Here is a 17,144-nt window from a genome sequence, read left to right on the forward strand (position 1 = left end):
TTAGTTAGTTAGTTTTAATATCATACTTTAACATTTCTTTCCAAACACTGCCTGTGATGCGGCAGTCATACCGCAGCAACACGGAACTAACAGCACTAATAGGGCTGGATTAAAAAAATAAAATAAAAAACGGTAAAAGTCACTGAGACGCGGCGGTAACAAAGCAGCAACACGGTAGCACAGCACTAACAGGGCTGGTTTACAAAATACCAGTAAAGGCACTGACAGCAGTCTTCATCTTCCTCCTGTGCACTGAAACCATCGAAGTCTTACTCCTTAGTGTTCGATTGGAATACTTGATAATTCGCCACACACTTTCTCAGTCTCTCTTTCGTTGTCGCTTTTATGCAATTCTTCTAGCATTTTCCATGATGAGGGTCTGTTCATGCTAATTTTATTCATGGACAAAGAGCTAAGTTACATTAAACTAGCAAGCTACACGTATAGCTCCAGAGTAGACGTGACCAGGAAATAAAGAAAGAAAAGGGTGACGCAACAAGATATCATCAACAATAGTCCAATGCCCCCTAGAAACCTTTACAATGCATGAGCAGCTGTAGTTCCTACGTGAAGAGCCTAATCGACTGCCTTTAAGCTAAAAGCGGCATCATATGCATTTCCTTTGTCCCCCATAATGAGGGTTTGTGTATAAAAGCTTCCTTTCTTCAGTAATGTCCATCTTGATCTCGTTCTGTCTCTTTTTTGTGTGAATTATACGGCACTATTTGCATGGCACACAACTATTCTTCCCAGTGACCGTGTCACATATCCTTCCCCCCAGCACAGCAGTGCCGCACAACAGCGGTCCACAGCCTTTTTAAGAGTGTATAAAAGTGATCAAGTCATCACAAAAATCACGAAAAATCCATAGATACACCGCACCAGACGATAAGCCGCAGGGTTCAAAACTTGAGCAAAAAGTAGCGGCTTTTGCCCGGAAATTACAGTAGTTGAGTTTATGTCAAATTAACAAAAATCTTAAAATCTTTACATTTTACAAAAGCGAGGCAGACAAAAAAAAAAAACCTTCTGAAATCTCAAACCCAAGATTGAATGAGAATGTGACTAATCCATGTTTTATGAAAGAAAAAAAAAAACTTGGTTGGAATGCGAAGCCCGAGTGTGTCAGGACTGTTTTATTACCGTCTTCACACTCATACACACTTTCATTTCTCCCTTGGCTGCGCTATGAGAGCGGGCTATGGACTCCCATTTTGACACCCCCACCCTCTCCGAATGAGCTGTACTTGGTTTCACTTCAAGCATGGACGCCTCCCAATGACACCGCGGGAGCTTGGACCACTCTGGCGGCAACATACGCCCCTGGGAGACCGCCGGAAAAATGCAGTGACACGAGCAGTAGCCAAAATGAACACCATCGCCATCTTATTCCTTTTTGTATAATGCTGCATCCTAGTGCTACACACACCCTCAAGTAGACTTATATTTGAGTTGCAACCCACAAGAAGCCCTTGAGTGACCAAGTGAGTAAAGTACAACTACCAGCATGCTTTGCTTCACACGTACGAGTCGCGTGGGAACGCTACGCGCTGGTTTTGCTTCATTGCGAAAAGGTCACATAAAGCTCTCGGGAGAAGACTATTGTGAGTTCGTTCGTAGTCCCCAAAAAAGAGCCCATGTACTCGTTTGACCTTAAAGTAAAAGACTCACAAGATGCGACAGCGAGTTGGAAGGAGATGGAGCATCACTGTTGTTGCTATAGTGACGACAAAGACAAAACCGCAGCTGTTTTGCGGTGACCTCACACCACTTAAGCATGATTGCTTAAGGTTGTTAATTTGGATATATTTAGCATGGAAGACTGATGGTTAACTGGTAATTACTTTTTTTAATTTGTGAAATATACATGTATTTTTGTCAGTTTTAGAAAACATTATTAGTAGTAGTAGTATTAGTATTGTTATTCCATCTACCCATCCATTTTCTGTACCGCTTGTCCCCACGGGGGTCTCGGGCGTGCAGTCATTGGGCAATAGGCAGGGGACACCCTGTACCAGTTGCCAACCAATTGCAGGGAGTATTATTATTAGTTATTTTACATAAGGGGGATGGGAATGATGATTTTAATATTTTTTCTTTTCTTTAAACATTTTCATATTACAAAAAAAAATGAAATCTCATAATTGCTTGACTGTGGCAAACGTATTTAAGGCTGTTTTAGAAAACAAACATTGTAGAAACTAAGGAAATATTTTTGTCACTGGAAGGTGATTTTTTTCATTTTTGTTATCATTTTTATTCTAACACTTATTATTGTTTTGTTATGTCAAATGTAGTATATACAGTAAATTTCAGTTTTAGAAAACTAAAAAATATTTGGTTATGTATTCTGTTACCGAATGGTTATTTTATTTTGTGTTTTCTTCCTAAAAAGGACTAGATATATTTTATTAAATTCATCACACCATATTCAATATTAATTAAATGATTTCAAAACTTTCATCATTATTTTACTCAGGCAAATAAATAGTTTTACTGCTGCCAACCTATTGTTCCCCTTTTCTTTTGGCAGTGTAAAGATTAGTAGCAAGCGAACAGAATATTTTACCTTTGTTAAAAGTTACATTTATTATCATTCTTCACATAAAAAAAATGAGGAAAGAAAAAGCAACTTATCACACCTTGTAAAATTTAATTAATTATTGGACTTTTACAATTTTTGAAAATTTTATCACATTTTTTAAATTAATTAATTGTCTGATTTTTTTCAGTTTTTGAACACAAAGAGAAAAAATCTTAACAGCAACAAATGCACTTAACAAAAAATTTAATTCCTTCTTGTCTTTCTATTACATTTTTCAAACCCCTAATATTATTTTATTTTGGTAAATGTAAATTATTTTGTCATTATATATATATATATATGTATTATGTTTGATGTTCTTTGAAAGTTTTCTTTAAAAAATAATAAAAGTATGAAAAAGAGTTGTTTTGTATCATTATAAAACAACTACAAGTAAGATTTTTTTAAATCATAGAGATAAGAATAAATAATTTTAATAAATATATTAAATGATAAAAACTTATAATAAGGCCAGAACACAGTCATCATTTTTGAGTTTGTTTGTTTGTTTGTTTGTTTGTTTGTTTGTTTGTTTGAACTTGAAATTGGGTCAACTACTTAGTAAGATTTTTTTAAATCATAGAGATAAGAATAAATAATTTTAATAAATATATTAAATGATAAAAGCTTATAATAAGGCCAGAACAGTCATCATTTTTGCGTTTGTTTGTTTGTTTGTTTGTTTGTTTGTTTGTTTGTTTGTTTGTTTGTTTGTTTGAACTTGAAATTGGGTCAATTACTTTCACAACATAAACAGGTTACATATTATCAAGGATAGGCTTAAAATACTTAATATATATGGAGAAATAATTTAGAATATAAGGTGAGAATGACAAAGATAGGCCATCCGAATGAGGTTTAGACAACAGCAGGGTTTCATATTATCTCCAAGGGTCAACTTATGTATTATGCCATTTGAATTGGAAAAAAAAAACAAATGGCCCACAAGATAAAAGTAATTTTTCCCAATATGCACCGCGGACATAACGAAGCAGCCTGCAGTTAAACACAAAGTCCCTTACCATAGCTTTCAGGCTGCAAAGAAGTCTGGTAAAGGGCTAAGGTGATTGTTAAGAAAAAAAAAATGGTAAAACCTTCTTCTCATTTTCCCCAGCTGAGTATCGGCACAAATATTTTAAGAACCAGAGTAGAAAGTGATGTGCCAATGCTGTCTGATTACGTTTGAAGATTTTTGGAAGTTGGATCATAAATTCTTCAGCAAAATCTGTGTTCTATTTTTCAGTCTTCCCGTTACATTCCAACACCACCACCACCACCCCCTACCACTCGTGCCTTTGATCATGCACTTGAATCGAGGCAGGCAGCCACCCGTGAAGCCACTGCGAATCAGCGGCCGAAATTAGTGTCACAGTGTGGGGGAAAGAGACACTTGGTGATCTATGGAACACTGCACACTTCCCAATAGCTCCCATGCCAGACTTGCCAACCCCGCCACCCCGCCACCCCCCAAACTCTTTTTCCCAGTCCCTACCATAGTGTATACTAAAGTATATTTAAGGGGCGACATGTCTAAGTCAATTGGCCCTTTGGGGCCACTTTGGGGCTCAGCACCACAGACAAAACCTTTCAAAATGTCTTAAAAAAAAATTAGCACAGCACCTGTGCAATAACAACAATGGTAACTACTACTTCATCCTAATACAGTGTTAAAAAAAATAATGTGAAATATAAACTAACTCAACACCAATAGTGACTGACATGATGCATTATAAATGAATACCAATAGAATTGTATTTGGACATGACCCACGCTGCAATATGATTGGCAATGCTCCATCTGGATAGGATAAGCCCTAATACTACATCTAGACTGGAGAGGCAATATCTGACTTCAGTGTGAAAGCATTATTATGAATCCCACTAACCCTAAGCCTAACCTGATACCTAACAAACTTGATTACTTTTTCATTTTGTAAAAAGGTGATACATAATCGGAATGATCATCTCATTTCGCCTCAGACTGCCATCCTTGGTCATCCTTTCTGGATGCAGCAGGAAATGATATTGCAAGGGGTGTGTCCTGCCAAGATCGCTAGTAATTAAGCTATATTAATACCAGTTCTTGCAACATAAACAAGTTAATGCCACACCTGAAGATTGCACACTGGTTAAACAATATTTAACGTAACTGAAAACAACATGACATCAATAATGCTAAGGATAGGCAGACAACACGTGTACAATGTTATTAACTGCAGCTGTCTTTACAATATAGCTGAAGATACAGAAGCTACTGTTCCAACCTACAAATACACTAAGCATACAAGGACAATAATGCCAGTTAATGCTACAAGCTACAGTATAAACATCCGGTCAAAATGTAACTGGATATATCTCCATCCATCCCTCCCTCCATCCATTTCCAGAATCGCTCTATCATCACGAGGGGCATAGCCGGTCAGACTGGAGCCTATCCCAGCTGACTTCGGGCAGTGAGCGGGATACACCCTGAGCTGGTTGCCAACCAATCGCAGGGAACACATTGATAAACAATCATTCACACTCACAATCCATGCAACTAATGCAAGAAAACCCACTCAGGCACAGGGAGAACATGCAAATTCCACACAGGAAGGCCTGAGCATGTGCACAGATGTGGACATTAGTACAATCAAGGTAGCATGCAAGAGCTATCGTGTGTGCATTGTAGAAAACTTAGCAAATTTTTGCCATATTTCGCTAACCTGACCCCTCTAGCAACTAATTTAAAAAAAAAAAAAAAAGGTAGAAATAATGACGGCGGTCCTAAATGTTGGCAACATTCTTAATTCCTGCACGGTGCAAGAAAGAGGGCCCAGAGGATGATGATGATGATTCCAGTTTCTCATGTGGCCTCTTTTCAAAAGTTGTCCACCCTTTATCGAGAGTCTGTATTGGAGTTATACCTGTGATTTGATTGTTTCCATTGGAGACTATAAATGCATACTTTATTAGTCGATTACTGTGACAACCTGGGTTCCCTTGGTAACAACAAACTTGAATCCATCCATACATCAAGTACTTTTCTTTGCAATATAATAGCCCATTAATCAATCAATAATCAGGTAAGTTTCTGACGCAAAATCAAAAGTGCATCTTGGAGACTGACACATGAATAAACAAATACTAGTGAAGCGTGCGTACCCCTGACAGCCGCACACACAAGCATTTTTGAAAAACAGATGAAGCCACTGTCGCCCCGGAAATGCTGAAAGGGCAACTCTTCCCTCCGTAAGCAATTTCTCGCGCCCCGGTACTGTAATTATATTTCCCGCATCAGCCAACATCTCCCCGTCGGTGACCTCTGTAAATAACGCTAATAAAGCTCACCGGTGCACCTCCCAAAGAGCGTCCACTTGTCAGCCAGAGTGGCCTGGACGGCCATGGTGACAACGGGCCATTGAGGGGGAGAAGAGGGGACGTGGCCAGAGGGGCCTGGCGGCGTCTGTGTCTGCAGAGCCTCCGACAATGCTCGCCCCTGACAGCTTTGCATAATTCATCTTGTCGAGGCGCTCTCCTGCTCTCTCCTGGCTGTCGGTGCTAAGGGTATATGGGGGGGAGGGGTTAGAGGAGGGAGTCAGGGCAGCATTCCATCAGATGATACCTGTTTTTTTCCATGTATTTTTGGAGTTTGACTGCAGCACATTGCTTCGACTCTGAATTTTGAATGCTGTTGCAACCAGATTGTCTTCTTGGTAGAGGCTCAACACCTGAATCCATTTGACTTTTCTATCTTTAAGGCTCACTCACGCTTCCAGTAGATGGGGAATCGATGCAGGAGCATTGTAAAAAGGTGGTGGACTATCATATCAGGGGTGGGATATGTACTATAAAATGAAAAACATCAAAATTGACTACCACCAACTTTGTAGAGCGGTGGTGCCTTGGCCCAGAGCCAAAATGTCCCGTGGCCAGTCCTACTTTAATGTTCCTGACGGAATTTTAAAAAATGATACTATAGACCAGGGGTCTTTCAGGATTATTATGAGGTCCATTATTTGAAAGGTGTGTTGGAGCAGGGAAAATTATAAAAGGCTGCATAGGGGCTCTCGTGTAACCGGACTTGGACACATTTTGACTGGAGTTATGATTGGAAGCACCAAAGTAATCAGTGGGATTTTCAATGAAAATGTCAGTGTTCCAGTCAAGTATCGATGGAATCTCAGACAGACAGTCAATATAGCACCAATGTTTGTCTCATTGGAATCCCCGATCGAAGAATCAATTGATTAGGGCCATTTATGAACCATCATTGGAACAGCCAGTGGAGCCTTCAATGAAAAAAACTATGGAATGTCAATAGAATGTTCTATTAAAGAACCATAATGGCACAAATATTATGACAGGTATGGACCATGAAAAGGAAGTCGTCAACAAACCAATAAAATGCTGTGGGTTGGTTTTTTTTCGTATTTTTGTGAAATGTAAGACTTTGCCTTTAGCACATTGTCGTAAACTTTGGACACTGTCAGAACCAGATTGTCTTTTCCTCTGTGGAGGCTCAGTGCCTGAATCCATTTGACTCTTCGGTTCTTATACTGCATCCAATTGTACATGTGCAGTCCTTAGGCCACCATGTGTTTGAGCAATGCTCTAAAGGGTGTTTCTGAAAAAATGCATTTTTAAAGGCCACCACAAATTAAACTGAACTCCTATATCACGACATAAAGTTGTACAAAAGTAATTGTTTTTTAAATTTGATATAGTATGGAAAATAATAGGTAAAGGACAAGAAGGTAAAGGATAACCAGTCACTCTTGTTAGCTGATGTCAGCATAAAACTACCACTATTGTTGTTTTTATAGTATCATAAATCCGAAGTTCAAACTTTTACTGCATCCTTCATTTCCTTAAAAGGTGACAAATTATCTATGCCGCATAAAAACAACTATTGATATTTCCTAAAAGAAGAAACCGTACTGGTGTTGGACTTTCCTAAAAAGAGAAACATTTTATTTTGCATGCTCCTAAAAGGACGATACTATTGATGGTGCGCTTTGCTAAAAAGATTAACTTTTGATTCGCATTTCCCTAAAGACAAGTATTACAAATATTATCAATATTACACTTCCCCATAAAAAGACAAACTTTTTCACCTCACATGAAACAGAAAACAAACAAACCCTGAAGGTTTTTATGCTTTTGTTTTTTTAAAGCCTATGGGCTGAGAGGGGCACTGTTACATGTTGCCATTATTTTGTTTTGGGTGGATTACTATAATCTTAAAATAACAGTGACAGCAGAGCAACGAAGGGGACAAAAAGGAAACCGTATGAGGGCGGCAGGAGGAACAACAAAAGTTGACTGCATTTACAAAGCAATTCAATCGCAGTTAACCACACTCTTTTCCTCAGTGACCAATGATCTTACTCCGGGCGGGAAGATGATGAAATCCTGCTGCTAAATCTCTTGTTTTACTGCTGCGCCAAAGATAGGCTGGGAATGCAAATCTTGGACACTCCAAATACTAGACAAGCGCACGCACACGCACACACACACACACACGCACACACATACACATCACCATATCTCATCCTAACCAGTTTGATTGTTTCTTTTTTTCATACCTATGCGAACATCGCATAATATGCTGAAAGGCGATATTTGCAAACTCCCCAAATAACCCCTTGCCAGAGGCACACTGACTTGTATTCATCCATGCAATCTTAAAGTTTAAAAAAACCAAACAAACACGACCACAGCCAAATTCATTTTCTGAGTGGAATTGCGCTGCACTGAAAGGGGAAAAAAAACCTGTGTTTTGATAAATGTTCCTGCAGCAAAAAGTTGCTCTTTTCAGTCGTATGCCTTTATCGACTTCCAATTTTTTATACAGGTGACAGCCTGAATGCAGCCAGCAGGTTGTTATTCACTTATGAATAATTTGACTGCCATTTTATTTACCACCAAGGACCATCTTAAATATTCATCTTCTTTCTATCTTTACACAGTATCTATCTATCCAACGATGACATGTAAATAGATTAAATAGGCCAGATTCAGTTTATTGAACAACATTAAGCAAAAAAGATTTAAAAAAAATACAAAATCAATTTCCATAAAACTTTGTAGAAGGCTGCTTGTAAGGGCAAAGGAAGTGAGAAAAAGTAGATCAAGGAGCACATGGCAGAATTTAATTAGATGCTTATTTCATTTCTTCTTAATCATAAATTCCTAACCATCAGAAAAACAGTCAGTGAAGCATTTGAAACATCTCTCAATGGAACTGCCAACGGAGGCGTTGAGAAAATTGCCACTATAACTGTCAATGTACATTTTGGTGAAAGTAATTTGCCTCAAAATTATCATTGGAACCATCAATGGCACTGTAAGGTTTTTCAATGGAATTGTTGATGGAATTATCAACGGAATGACCAATGCAACAATTGATGCATCTATCAATGGAATCATCAGTAAAACTGTCAATTGAACAGCAAACAGAACCGCCATTGGAACCATCAATGGACTCATCAGTGGAACCGTCAATGGAACTGTCATAGGAAGAATTGATTTAACTGTTAATGGAAGTGTGATAATGCCATCCTCACCTGTGTTGTTGGTCGTCCACCAGTGGTGGTCCTAAATAACTTTTAGACCGACAAAGAACTTTTTCCCGGATCAATCTTGACAGAGGTTGGCACTCTTCTGGACACATACATGGCAAGAAAGATGAGCGCATTTCACTCTTTTGGTCCGAAAACTATTACATGAACACTTTGTTCCTTTCTCTATGCCAGCAACACACAGTATAGTGACGGAATAAAAATTAGATAGCAATCAAGCACTGTACCCAATTTTTATGACACATACTTGGTGGTGTGCCATATTTTTTTCCAATGTAAAATACAGTAACTGTGCTGTTTTCATTAAACAAAATGTTCTGGTCACTTCAATGGGGAATATGGAAATTTTTATTAAGTTCCAAATGTTCACTCAAGCATCAGCCTTATTTGAGGGTCAAATGTTGTTACTTCAAACACATTTGAAATGCAGCCGGCATCACGCCAAGCTTGCCTGAGAATGTATTCTCATGCAGAGGGACGCTCACAAAGCGCTGACGCCGGGTGCAATTCGATTGCACCACGCACAGACATCCCACAAACCGGGAGGGCGCACGGTGGCAAAGTGGGGCGGCGGCCGTGGGTGGGGTTCGGAGGGGGTGGGGGAGTATAAGGTGGAGCATGCTTCCAGCACAATGCAAGGGGAGAGAACTCGAGGGGGGTGGAGCGGGTGAATGCTGCAATGGTGGTGCAACAATCATTACAGAAACCAGTAAATAAAACATAATTTGAAGAAATGTCTTCTTCTACTTTATACAGAATATTATATCGGCTTTGTTTTATCTTAAGGCATCCTAAAAAAATTTAAATACGTCAAGTAACTGCAGGATTTTATTCATTGCTTGTCAGCGTTTTAAGGAGAATGTAGGTCACCGCCGCGGATTGCCGTCGGCATACCAAGAGACTGCGGGTCTTATTAAAGAAACATCAATCTGAAAATTTAGTAATGTCGACGCCGGCTTTTTGGGCATCCTTCGTAGGCTCAGCCTCGGAATGAACACACACTTTTTCACCCAGTGTTCCCATCACACAAGCACACCGGCAGTGCGGTGGACAAGCGTTAAAGATGACGCCTCACTCCCCACTGGGCTGTCCGGAGACCACAAAAGAACAGACTGGAGATTCCTGGCAGGTCCACACAGAAAACTACAAAGTTCGATGTGCTATTGAGCGGTACAAGAGACCTGACGTTCCGATGTTTACAGTCACTTAAGGCCATGTTCACATCAATGCATATTTTTTTTAAACCCGAGCACCAGGCAGCTAAAAGGTCCTTATTTTAATGAATCGGCTTTTAGGGGTCCTCAACACACCTGAAAACGCATCAGTTCTTTTCAAGTGCACGCATCTTATACGTAACAGGAATTTGGACATTCTGATTCAAAGCAGTCAGTCATCCAGGGGTGAATTCCAGAATTCATACTCCATTTAGGGAATTCTTTTTTTTTTCTGGTATACTGTATGGATGGATGAGGCTTAATTCTGAATATTTTTTTTGCCTACACCATCTAATAGATGGAGCATGGCATCATGTTTGAAGATAATTTTGAGGATTTTCAGCAGGTAAAAAAATACTGGTATTATCTATTAACAGGAAATTGGGTGGACATAATGAAATTCGGTGTCTTTCATAACTAGAAGCCATCTTGGGCAAATGCCAAGGCTTGTACTTGAAACCACATCTATTAAGAAATGACCCTACAAGCTTGTTTGCTCTTTTCCCTCATTCATTGTTGTTGCACCATTTCAGGGAAATGGATTTCTTCTTGCTTGTAATTAACTGAAATAATAGTCTAACCATTGGGAGTAATTATACACTTTGAAATTTTTGTTTTAAAGAGGAGATTTTTGTTTTGGTGTATGTTGGTAGTTTTTTTTATGTTTGGGGGGGAAATCATTCTAAAAACGCCCAAAAAATGTGTACCCCATCTTTATGTTAAAGATGGCTTGTAATAACATAATGGTGACAAAAGCAAGAACAGAGGGCACAATACACACGGCATATGTTCCCCTTCCCATCTTTGCCACACTCACTCTTGACCCAGAAAGTCCAGCAGAGCACGGCAAACCATAAACATTAATCGACTGGTTAGAGGCCCGCGTCGTCCTACGGCTAATCGCAAAACTGTCCACTCCATCATAAACAATTGTGTGTGTGTGTGTGTGTGTGTGTGTGTTCTTTTTAATAGCAACTGCCCACTCACTCATACAATACATAAATGCAACACAATCAAGTAGAACACACGAGGTTGTGCAGACAGCATGCGATGGCCACTGTGGACGTTGCCTGGGCGACCCAACTTCCCCCGCTCTGATGAAAACGCGGAGACATGTATAACAACGCTTGCGCTCTAATTTAGAAACCTGATAGTCTTGGGCTTAATCCTGCCAGTTTTTCATTGGTTATATTATGAATAGTGTTGAGTTATTTGGGACAAGAGTATTTGACAAACAGCAGGCATGGCATTGTATGCTGTTTACCTAACTTTGGACTGAATACCATGAATTCAATCCTCTTCAGTTTACATTCATACATCGCATCGCATTTGTATGATTGTGCATTAAATGTTGTCTGCGGGTCGTGGCGCATCGGCAGAGTCAGTGCTTTAAGTAGAAAAAAATAAGTGCCTGTACTGTTCTTATTAGATTGTTGCCAGGAAAATTGGCCGATGGGTGAAAGCAGATCGTTAAGTAAATTAAATAATACATAATACATAAATAAATCATAACATTCAGCTCAAGAATATCCCTGGTTTTAAAGCCATAGGTAGAGTTGGGGGTGTTTTGCTCTTTTTAAAGGAGTTAAGGATCAGTTCCTTACATGGGTGAGAAGAAAAAAAACACTGCTCCGCGTTCTTAACAAAATATCAAAAACAAAGACATACGAGACAAGGAGACTTGTCAAGTCAAGTGGATTTACAATACATAGATTGCCTTTAATCAAAGGAATGGAAGCTATACATGTTCACAACCCCTTATGACACTTGTTTTAAATGTTTGCTTTAAACTTGTTTTAATATATTTTTAAATACACAAAAAACTTTTTTAAATATTGAAATGCAATTTAGAAATAATTTGCCCTATGAATTCTAGTATACTGCAAAATATTTTCATTTCATAAGTTGTTGTTGCATATCTGTCACATGTACTGCAGTTGGACAAATTTTTCAGGCTCTAAATGACTCTCTGTCATTTCAGGCATGACTCCTGAAACTTCTTTTGTTCGTCTACTCATTACAGACATGTCAATAAGATTTCCTGTTGATTTGTGAAATGTTTCAAAAATGTATTGAAAAAGCTTGAGTTGTTAGAATTGTGTGTTTTAGTGTGAATCATCAAATTTCGCAGTCAGGTTCTGCCTGTTTCCAATGACCAAAATGAAATGTTTTACAATTTAGCAAAATCCTCCTATAATGCATAAGCAGTTTGAATTGGCGTGCAATCAGATGATAGTCAAGAAAATAAAAATCTCCTTTTTCGAGTTCCTTCTTTGAACGATTCTTGGAGATTACCCTAAAATCTCTAAACCAAAATGGTTGTCTTCTTGTACGTTTCATGCATGGTTTCTTGTGGCTTTATTGCAGTTTACTCATGATGGCCTACCAAAGGTCATGCTATATACCTGTTGTGAATTATCCAGATTGTTTATCTTTCCCATAATCCTAAATGTGCCACAATTTAATTTCCTATTTCAATTATTCATCAGGGCCTCTGTGCATCATTGTGGGAGGAAATGTACCGCGTTGATGAGCCAACCGCTAACACTATCCACGTGGGTTGAGTGTGAACAGTAGCGGATTAACGTGGCCACAATTATGCCGGGTAAATATGTCACAGATGCCGCAGTGCATTTGACCAGTTTGTCAGGCGACGTTAACCTTGGTGCATTTGATACTGCTGCTTGTCTGCTATCTCAAATTCATATAAAAAGGTCACGCCACTGACCCCATCACGTCCATCGACTTTACGCCCTACTCGTTTTTACAAGGGTGAGACTGCTTGATTAGCTACTAACAATATAGTATCTGGCCCCTGAGGGCCGTCTTGAGTGCGTCCCACAGGGGCTGACTGTCATCCCACATAATACTTCTGTATGAACTATGATTTCTTTTAATATCCTTTCAAATTTGTGGTGTACACAACATGGTGGACGACAGTGACTACACATGTCAGTTATTCACTCAAAAATTGACTTAATGAGTCAGAAACCTGGGTCTGTTTCGTCAAACAAAAAACTATTACACAGGTGACTCGAGATACAAGTTTAGTCCAATTTGTGACCACAAAAAATTCAAAACACTTAAATATGTGCATCATAAAAGAAATGGAAATGCCACTTATCCTTTCCAACCTCTCCATTAAAACACAAAACATTATGTTCTACATTTGCTGCACTGAATAATATTGCACTTTGTAAAAACCTATAATAATGATGTAATTAGTAGATTGTAAAGAGTTAAAATTTTGGTTAGTAATTTTGGTAAGATAAATTTGATTTCTCTTCTTTGCTTCTGAATATCATTTGTTGTGTTTGTAAATGGGCTGTTAATTTTAATCTCTACATTGTGCGTGCGTGCGTGCGTGCGTGCGTGCGTGCGTGCGTGCGTGCGTGCGTGCGTGCGTGCGTGGACAATAGCATCTACGATCAAAGGTAAACAGTTATTACCTGTCTTTTGACTAATAGACTAATAGTCAAAAGACAGGCTTTTTTTTATGTAGGCGACTAATTGGGTCACTGGATCTAATTAGAGGGACCCATTTGTGGACATTCAATAATTATCTAACAAATGAACCCCCCAATAGATACCACCCTTACAACTAATTACACTTACTTTTTTCCATATTTCCGCAAAATAGTTCTAAAGTTTACTTAATGAATCTTCATTTTGTGTGAAGCTTTTAAATGTCCCTCAGTGTCAATGAAGTCATTCAATTGCTTTATTATTCTGTTGTTAGAAGGATCGTTAAAAAATACATCTGGGAAATATGCAATTTCATTACATATTCAACGCTGACAAACACGGATGTGGGACATTTCATTGAGTATTTCAAAAACAAGCTCAACCTTTACTCAATGGTTATCAAATGCCTACTAACATGGTGATGACGCTTTACAGCTCACCATAAAACACTAAATTCTAATAACTCAAACATTAAATTTGGTAAGTATATCTATCATGAGTATGCCCACAAAAAGCCTAAAAAACTTACATGAAAAAACAAAAAACGTTTTCATGGGCACACAGCATGAAAAGTCTAGTTTGTAGAGTTTTGGAATTTGGCTGCTAATGTTACACGTCTTCGGGGGTTCTGGCAGGCTGAGGGTATTTTCTATCACACACTCATGGCACACCAGACAATTTGGTGGCAGGAAGTAGACTAGACTTTATACTAGGTGAAAGCAGGTCTATGTCATGGTGGTGTAACAATTTTGGTGGATTTGATCCAAGCGCGGGCAGATTATGCGCTCGGCTGATACGCGTGTTCGATGTTATTGGATTTTAGTCTTACTTATGATATCAGCATGTATCAAAACTGCTGAATAAATATAGAAATCAATTCAATGTGTTCAATCTCACAATGGCCCAAACACCATTTTGACCTGCGTCAGTCAACAAAAATAGAGAAGGGAAACCACCCATGCGCACTGTACACTTTGAGTGCACTTTGGGCGAGATTTGAGCTGGGCAAGAACATAGTCTTCCATCTTGGTTCACATCAGACAATATTCAGGGATCTGTCATGCATAAATTCACCTTATTATTTAGACTTCATTTATTTTCCAGCTAATTTTTGTGAATCATTTACCCATCCAAATTACATCAAATGTAGCTGAGATTTCCAAAATAGAAAGATGCAAATAAATAACCTGAATGCCAGATAAAATAATATTCTGCCAAAGCAGTGGTCCCAGAGTGGTTTCTTGGTTATAATGGTGGTCCCTTGGAAAAAACAGTTGAAAAACCCTGATCTACTAAATTACCATGTTAATTGTTATAATGCCGTTACCGTTACTAACAGTGAAATGTAGCACGTTACTTATGCTGCTTGCGACGCGTCGACGCGCAACGCAAAAATGCTTCCACCTCTCTGTGGACTAGCCTTTGACTCGGTATGCCTGGCATCAGCCAATAAGCTTCGGTAATGTGTCACATGACATTCTGTGTAATTGAATGGTGTGCCAAAAACAAGAGTTTAACTATACAATCCTTCTTTGTACCTATAGCGGGATAAAACAAAAAGAGAGCAGGCTCGCGGGACTTTGAGTGAGGAACTTGGCATACCTGGTATGTTTTTACTTTTTTCTTCATTCCTTTTTCAGCTGTTCGGTGGTACGAAGGTATTACCATAGAGCGAATTGTCAGCCACTCTATGCTTTAATTTCCATCTCATTAAAGGAGTTTTGCCGTAAAAAAACGGAAAAGCGTGTAGTGTGTGCATCCGGCCAATGTGAACAATTGTCTGGTAGTTGTGTGACAATTTATTATTTATTTTATACTTATTTTACATTGTTGTTCAATAAGTATTAAGTTAAATGAAGTACTGGTCTATGCTGTTCCACTCTATGCAACTGTATTGACACATGCTCAAAAATCTTAATTCTTTTACGTCATTGAACATTTTGGAAAATGCAATAATTATTTTTCGTTGTAACATTTATAAAGGAGTAATTCAATTATTAATTCAATTACTTTTTTGGAAAGGTAACTAGAAATTGTTGTAGGCATGTCTAAGAGAAAAAGACATTTTCAGCATTCATCCACATTTGTTTAACGGCATTCCACATTTGTGCCATACTAAGACTGTCAAAAACGATCTGAGTCCTACCAGGCCTACATCGGAGCTGATAGTAACACAAGCAGCATGGCAAATGTTCCAAATGTTCAATATGGGCCAATAAGTGTCATCCCAACGCCTCGCAAAGCAAGACGGACGGCTATCTTGGCGAGATCGGAGACATTTTCAACGCCGCGGGCGAAAAAATGACAATATCCATCACGTTTAAACAATCAGCGCAGACGCTCGCCCAACCGTAATCAAGGTAAATGACGGTGGCGTGATCCTCCCGCAGGGGGGGTTAACAAGCCCTTCATCTCACCAAGACGAGAGTAAAAATTCTTTTTTTTTTTGGGACTCAGAAAAAAAATGAAGCTGCTGTGACCTCCGCTGCAGGGCCACTTTGCGACGAAGGCTATAAATCAATGGGGCCCATAACAGACGCACTTCTCCAACAAAATCGGATCAAGCGCTCGCGTAGTGAAGCACTTAAAGGACTTCGGCGATGCTTCATGCTGGAGACTCAATAAAAGGCAAAAGAAAAGAGGGGGTGGGAAATGTCCAGACTTGACTTTGCGGCGGTCACAATTGCATCTGGAACCGCTGCACTTGTACTCAAATGAGATCAAAGTACTAAAGAGCAGCCATTTTCCTTGGCGGAGGCCTAAGAGTAACCGAGCAGAGCCAATGTGTTGCATGTGGTCCTGGTAACACTCTGCCTTTGATGCTCTACGTATTAATAAAATGAAAATTCCTCTCTTTTTTTCCATTGCACATCTTGAGAGTCGAAGCAATATGGGCCTCTAACACTGCGGCCGTCTTGAAATCTTTATTAACTGTACAGGTGACGTCACATCATCAACTGTCAAAAGAATGTAAAAAGTTTGACACTGTCACATGAGATTTTGGTTATACAAATGCATTATGAAAAAAAATCAATGTCAATATTTGTCCTTCATGGCTTCTTTTAATTGTATTGTAGTCATATATCATATAAAATTCACTTTTTAATGTTTCGTCTATAAATTGTTATGTTGTTGATACAGTGACAGTGGGGCAAGAAAAATTTGTGTTTGGTCAAGGGTCAATGCGCCACATACACACAATTTGGCTTATTACACTCGTGAAAATGCTTTTTCTTTACTCTCACTTTTTTTAGGCAGCTCTGCACTCACAGGCATGCTTTTCTAAATTGTGCTATAATGCTTAACCCTTGCGGTATAC

At 38.9% G+C, this 17,144-nt stretch overlaps 1 protein-coding gene across 5 annotated transcripts in view; it reads right to left on the reverse strand.

The window, feature by feature from the left end:
- Positions 1-17,144, reverse strand: part of LOC148404303 (teneurin-3) — a 195,334-nt gene that overhangs the window by 176,031 nt on the left and 2,159 nt on the right. Inside the window, exon 2 of one of the 5 annotated variants that reach the window (XM_088378467.1) lies at positions 9,132-9,228. The exons of the other annotated variants lie outside the window; for them this stretch is intronic. The gene's annotated coding sequence lies outside the window, so the exon portion shown is untranslated. The remainder of the gene's footprint in view (positions 1-9,131; positions 9,229-17,144) is intronic. 5 annotated transcript variants of the gene reach the window in all.

The sequence above is a fragment of the Syngnathus floridae genome, chromosome 1 (assembly GCF_059516105.1).
Source record: "Syngnathus floridae isolate MCC-2025c chromosome 1, RoL_Sflo_1.0, whole genome shotgun sequence".
Lineage (NCBI taxonomy): Eukaryota > Metazoa > Chordata > Actinopteri > Syngnathiformes > Syngnathidae > Syngnathus > Syngnathus floridae.